Below are 7,205 nucleotides of genomic sequence, written 5' to 3' on the forward strand. Positions count from 1 at the left end.
TGTGAGATCCACAAGGCGTCCATTTCTTTTCTGGGTTTCGTGCTGGCTCAAGGATAAGTCAAAATGGACCCTTGCAAAGTTGATGCCGTGATTAATTGGCCTACTCCCACGTCACGCAAAGCTGTACAAAGGTTCTTAGGGTTCGCAAACTTCTACAGAAAATTAATCAGAAATTTCAGATCTATAGCCGCGCCTTTGCATGATCTTACCTCACCACACAGACCCTTTGTGTGGAACCCAGTTTGTCAATCAGCTTTACAGAAATTAAAATCGAGCTTTACCTCCGCTCCCATCCTCACTTTGCCAGATTTCAAACAGCAGTTTGTGGTAGAAGTTGATGCGTCTGATGCCGGTATAGGAGCAGTGCTCTCCCAGAAATGTCTCAAGGATGGTAAGTTACATGCTTGTGCTTATTTCTCTAAAAAACTGACTCCAGCCGAGAGAAATTATGACATAGGTGACCGTGAACTACTGGCGGTTAAGGTGGCTTTGGTGGAGTGGAGGCACTGGCTAGAGGGGGCACAGACTCTGTTTTTAGTATGGACAGCTCACAGGAACCTTGAGTATATTAAATCTGCTAAAAGATTAAATGCGAGGCAGGCTAGATGGGCTCTGTTCTTCACTAGATTTAATTTCATGTTATCCTACCGACCTGGTTTTAAAAATGGTAAGCCAGATGCTTTATCATGTATTTTCTGCGAAGAGAATTCTTTGTCCGACCCCAAGACCATTTTGCCCAAGTCCTGTTTCATTTCTGCTTTTGTTTGGGACGTTGAAACTGCTGTTAAAGAGGGTCTGAAGAACATTTTTAGCCCTGAAGATTGCCCTGAAAACAGGCTTTCTGTGGTTCCGACCTTAAGGGGAAGAGTCATCCACTGGGCTCACACTAACCGTACCGTATGTCACCCAGGCATTGCCAAAACACAATCTGTGGTCGAACAGCGCTTTTGGTGGCCTAATGTTAGGAGGGATGTTATCGATTACGTCAATGCTTGCCAGGTATGTGCTGCAAACAAGCCCTCTCGTCAGGACGTTGACGACCCCTGGCAATACCACAACGTCCTTGGTCAGACATTTCCGTAGACTTTGTGACAGGCTTACCTGCCTCTAAAGGTAATACCACCATTCTCACAGTTCTCTAAGATGGCACACTTCATTGCACTTCAGAAACTCCCCTCAGCTAAAGACACTGCCGAGTTGATGATTAACCTGGTATTCAAGTTTCATGGTTTTCCCAAGAATGTGGTATCGGATAGGGGCCCCCAATTCATTTCATGATTTTGGAAGGAGTTTTGCAGTCTAATAGGTGCTACCGTCAGTCTGTCATCTGGGTTTCATCCTGAAACCAACGGACAAACCGAGAGGCTGAACCAGGACCTGGAGACTGGGCTCCGATGTCTCGCTTCACAGGAGCCACAATCCTGGTCTCAGAAGCTGGTTTGGGTCGAGTTTTCGCACAATTCCCTCCCCTCTGCATCTACTGGTCTATCGCCTTTTCACGTTGTGCATGGTTACCAACCATCTTTATTTCTTGCCATAGCCCCATAGTCCACAGTTCCAGCGGCATTGACATTGGTGAGATGCTGCAGGAGAACCTGGGAGCGAGCCCGCCTGATGTTGCTGCACCAGGGACGATCCTACAAGACCGCAGCTGACCGTAGTAGGACACAAAGTGGGTGAGCGAGTTTGGCTCTCCACCAAGCATATTCCACTCCGGGTGGAGTGGAATATGTTAGAATAATAATAATAGAATAATAGCATGTTAGAATAATACAGTACATGTACGAGGGGCAGCAGACCAGTGGTGAGGTGTGCTGTCGGTGTGACAGACGAATTTAAGGTGTAGGTGGGACTGCATCAGGGATCAGCCCTGAGCCCCTTCCTGTTTGCAGTGGTGATGGATAGGCTGACAGATGAGGTTAGACTGGAATCCCCGTGGATGATATTGTTTGCAGACGACATTGTGATCTGCAGTGAAAGCAGGGAGCAGGTGGAGGAACAGTTAGAAAGATGGAGGCATGCACTGGAAAGCAGAGGAATGAAGATTAGCCGAAGTAATACAGAATATATGTGCATGAATGAGAGGGGTGGTGGGGGAAGAGTGAAGCTACAGGGAGAAGCGATAGCAAGGGTGGAGGACTTTAAATACTTGGTGTCAACCGTCCAGAGCAATGGTGAGTGTGGTCAGGAATTGAAGAAACGGGTCCAAGCAGGTTGGAACCGGTGGAGGAAGGTGTCAGGTGTTTTATGTGACAGAAGAGTTTCTGCTAGGATGAAGGGCAAAGTTTATAAAACAGTGGTGAGGTCAGCCTGGATGTACGGATTAGAGACAGTGGCACTGAAGAGACAACAGGAAGCAGAGCTGGAGGTGGTGGAAATGAAGATGTTGAGGTTCGCTCTCGGAGTGACCAGGTTGGATAAAATTAGAAATGAGCTCATAAGAGGGACAGCAGAGGTTCGATGTTTTGGAGACAAAGTTATAGAGAGCAGACTTCGATGGTTTGGACATGTCTAGAGGAGAAATAGTGAGTATATTGGTAGAAGGATGATGAGGATGGAGCTGCCAGGCAAGAGAGCTAGAGGAAGACCAAAGAGAAGGTTGATGGATATCGTTAGGGAAGACATGAGGGTAGTTGGCGTTTGAGAGGAGGATGCAGGAGATAGGCTTACATGGAAAAGGATGACGCTCTGTGGCGACCCCTAAAGGTACAAGCCGAAAGGAAAATAATATTTCCTCCTCCTCCTTAAAATGAGCAACGCCAGGGCTTTCTTTGGCAAAGAAGACAGATACATTTTGCCGAAGTTGCAGTCTACTTCTCCAGCGGGAAACCTTTCCTTTTACTTCCTGGTAGGTGTCTATGTCAGCATTTCCAAATTTGGGCACACTGAACTCGGGCGCTGTGGTTGTTGTTGCTGTGACACACAGTCCTTTCACATTGAGCAAGTGTGGTGTGAAAAGGCCTTAAGGCACAGAACCCCGGAACTGCTTAGGAGTGTGACATTACTGGACAGCTTCCTCACTGTGACATATCTCCTTTTGCTTACATGCTTTTGGAATCTAACGTGGATATGTGTGTGCAATGTGTGTAGCAAAAATGTGTAATATACAGTAAATATAATGTAATATATTTTACCATCTCATGATGAACAACAACAGAACATATTCCAAGATAGCACTGCAATAATCATATTTAGTATTTCATTATAGAAAGTGAATCAAGTAAAAAAAGAAAATATATTAGTTTCAGTGCAGATATGAGCAAAGAGCAAGCACTTTTTGATTAAGCACAACAAGCACATTCATTGGACAAGCACATTCATATTCTTAAACGCTACACTGGATATTAATCTAAATGCTGGAAGTGTAAACAGAGATCTGCATTGTATTGCTTTAGCATATCAGCAACTCAATACCGGCCTACACATACACTTCTATCTGATATTGATTGTCCATTCTTGCATTTCAAAATTTATTAAAATTATGGCCATTGTTCAAATATCACTGACTGTCTTTTGTTTTATTTGAGGTTTTTTGAGAAATTCACTTTAAAAACGCTGTGTGACTTCGTTTGTGTGTAGATGGTAAATATTAATTATATCTTGCTCTTAGTACGATTTAAGGATTATAAATATAGAGAACAATGACTGGAGAAAAGAGACAGGAAATTAAATGTCCTGTGGACACAGTTTCTGTAAATCTGTCATCTTGTGGCTATAATTTCACACAGTTGTACACATTTTCAAGTTGACATTGGGACTGTAATTGGACATGTCTAGTAGCTAGCTGCCTTACGGCAAAAAAAAAAAAGTTGTCTCCAACACATGCTGATTATGGCTTAACATAAATCTATTGAAGTAAGCAGAGGTCAAAATAGCAACGTATTTCGCCCTTAAAACTATTGAATTTAAAGATGATGTCACATGTTGCTTATGTCATAAATATTATAACGGATCCCTTTTCAAGTAGTTTTTAATGCTTGAAAAGTATGTTCAATCACTACTGTTACTGTTTTAGATGGCACACAAATTGGATTACAAACACAATGTACAGTGTTTATACAATGTTGGATAAGGATGGCTTTGAAAATCATTATTCGGCATCATCAAATCGTGAACTCAAAATTAACTCAAACAGTTTTTTGAAGATGAACACAAAAATTTGTATTAGAAGAATTACCATTTAATTAACACCAGTTTGGAACAGAAATAATAGTTTTACATAAAAGCCTAAAACTACAGTTCTTCAGGGATTGAGTATGGTACAGATGCAACCTTACTTAATTAATCCCTAAAACCTCCAGTATTTTGATAGAGTGCGTTATCTTAATCCAGATCCACCAGAATAAAGAGGTGTTATTTTTTACAAAGAGAAGACTGTTGTTTAGCTTTCTGTCTTAATTTCCTCACTTCAGAGCATCTATGAAGTGATCATGTTCCTAGAGTGTAGCATCGCTACGTTCGGGGATTAATTATACGGTAACTTGTTTTGTTTTTTTGACATGTTTTCCAATTGTTTGACATGATAACACTTCTCTAGTGCCAACCGGGTGTTTTGGTGTCAACAATACTAGAGGGACTGTATTAAATAAAGGTAAGAGTTGTGGTAGGTCTATATATGAGGAACAAGCAAACAAGCCATCCTCGATCAATTTCTCCACGAAAACCAGTGTCCAAACATATTTCGTGTTTCTTTGCCTGCTGTGAGGTCGTAAATTATTTTGTTTTTGCACCAATGTCTGTTCTATTTCATAGTCGGTCAACACACCACCATATAGGTCACTCAGGGTGAGCTGGTTCACAAACAATTAGCAAATGAACACCTCCACCCAATGTGTTCAACCAGAGCCTATAAATACAGCTGTGCGATCACTTGCAGTATCTCTTTGTCCTCCTGGAATGCATGAGTATTGAGTTCAGACTGAGACATATACGAAATCGTATTGTTGATATATGTAGCTTCTTCTGATGAAAGGAATTTCAACTTTAGTCACAGAGTAAGGAAGAGTGCAATCATTTTGGATTGTGGTGGATTAAGGTGGCTCTCCAAGGAGGTGCTTTCACAGCAAAATGTTTTGTACACGGGGGGGAGTGTCAATTTTGAGGGGGCCACAGGGGCGTCCAAGCACAGTGCACAGTACATGGTCCACTCTGACTCGATGGCCCCCACGCCCCCTAAATTTCCTAACTTTCACTTTGATGTTATTTTTTTTTGCTTTTATGAGAGCTCCAATAGTTATACAATGCTTTTCTACTATATAATAACAAACACAAAAAAGCTTATTTTGATTTGAGAATGACACATGCATTTTCAAATTGATGATGGATGAACTTTGAATATATATTTCCTGTGGCTTCTGAGGAAACACGGCATGCCACAGGAGCTGTTGAGGCAGTTCTACACAGCAGTCTGGTTTGGTGCTGGGACAATCTCCGATTGCAACAGACAATCAAAACTGCTGAATGAATTGTTGGTACACCCCTACCCACCCTTCAGGACTTGCATGCTGCCAGAACTAACCCTCCGTCGCATCCTGGTCAGCACCTCTTCCAGCTCCTTCCCTCAGGTAGGTGCTATTGAACAATGCTAACTAAAACTAGTCACTTTAAACTGCTTAAATTTCTTGAAGTCTCTGCACCATTTGCACAATGGTCACTGTACCAGACAATTGCTCTATTAGTCATTTCAAACTGCTCTAAATTGCCAGAGGACTCTTCATCATTTGCACAATTGTCCAAAAAATAAAAAATAACTATCGTCATTACCACATTACTGATAAGCTTTTATTGCTCAGTGACTCTCTGTACTCTTTATGACACCAAAATATTTTCTGTTAAATGGCCGTCTGTTGTCATACGAGAAGCGGAGACAAATTCCTTGTGTTTTTTACATACTTGGCAAATAAAGATGATTCTGATTCTGAAATATGTAAAGCTGTGTATGTATGTGTGTGTGTGTGTGTGTGTGTGTGTGTGTGTGTGTGTGTGCGCGTGCGCATGTGTGTGTGCTTATGTGGGTGTGTGCATGCGGGACTTTTGTGGGTTCCCAGTCAGCAGACGACCAGCCATGAACAGGCCCACCATTGCTTGATGCACCTCCTGTAAATGATCAAAAAATAAACAATTAGCAATAATATTATATTATTGCTTCAGCGTCAAGTGGAGAAAAATACTTTTTTCACCTCTTGCTAACGAGTGTGGGTCTGCATCTGCTGCTGGTTGCGCCAACTGCAGTTTCTAGAAATATGTAAAATTACCACAAAATATTAATGTTGTTGCTACAGTGCGATGAGGAAAGGTAAAAAAAAATTACACACATCACAGTCTGAAAATTAGTTTTTGTGCACTACTGTCTAGAAATAAAGGAACAACATTAAGAAAATATATGTTATATATAAATATCCATGTTTTTGTCTACAGGATGCATGATTAGTAAACGTGAAGTATCTCAGGACAAACTGTTGTGCTTTTTTTGTGCACCTTACATGATAAAACTGGTAAAAGGGAATAATCACTTGGGCTATGGACGTTAGCTTTTAAGTTAGCAAGTTCTTACCTCTTCCGTGACTTTCTGGGGGCTCAGGGGAGGACGCGCTGCTGCTCCCAGATAAGGATGAATCAGGATCAGGCTCATTGTAATCCGATTCCGAATGTCCGTTGGCAGTCCATGTTTCAGGGGAAGTGGACCGTGATATGGTTGCGATCTCACACGCTCGACGCGACCAGCACTACATGCCGTTCATTGTCGTAGCGTCATCCCTTTCTTTTTGGTGGTAGCAAAACTCTGTGTTAGAGTAAGCTGTCTGTGTTTATCCATGTTCTTTTCGCTCTAACTTGTCGATCACCATTTCTCGCTCTCAACCAAGCTCCTAGAACTGCCCACCACGCCCAGATGGGCCCTCAACGGATGTTGTCTTTCTATGATCATGCTGACTAAGCTCTGATCAAAGCCACTACTGCCATCTACTGTTGATTTATCATCCTAAAATCCTTTCCAAGCTTCTGATACATATTGTTGAGCTGCGCCTAACTCACTTTTACGATTAAAAAAGATAATAAATCAAATAAAATAAAAAACACAGAAAACGTATTAATACGACTTTGGCACTAAACTGACAGATTTGTGAGAATGTATTAATACGTCTTTGGCACTAAATAAGTTAAATTTGAGTTCATAGTGAGATTAAAACTGCATACGTATGTGCTGT

General features: G+C 41.7%; 1 long non-coding RNA gene across 1 annotated transcript; it reads right to left on the reverse strand.

The window, feature by feature from the left end:
• Positions 1-5,842: 5,842 nt before the first annotated feature.
• On the reverse strand, positions 5,843-6,884 carry LOC133467752 (uncharacterized). The gene is made up of 3 exons (XR_009785310.1): positions 6,554-6,884; positions 6,180-6,234; positions 5,843-6,096 (listed from the first exon to the last, which is right to left on the reverse strand). It is a non-coding gene; the product is annotated as an uncharacterized LOC133467752 (long non-coding RNA).
• Between the last annotated feature and the right edge of the window lie 321 nt (positions 6,885-7,205).

Source organism: Phyllopteryx taeniolatus, chromosome 17 (assembly GCF_024500385.1).
Source record: "Phyllopteryx taeniolatus isolate TA_2022b chromosome 17, UOR_Ptae_1.2, whole genome shotgun sequence".
Classification (NCBI taxonomy): Eukaryota; Metazoa; Chordata; class Actinopteri; order Syngnathiformes; family Syngnathidae; genus Phyllopteryx; species Phyllopteryx taeniolatus.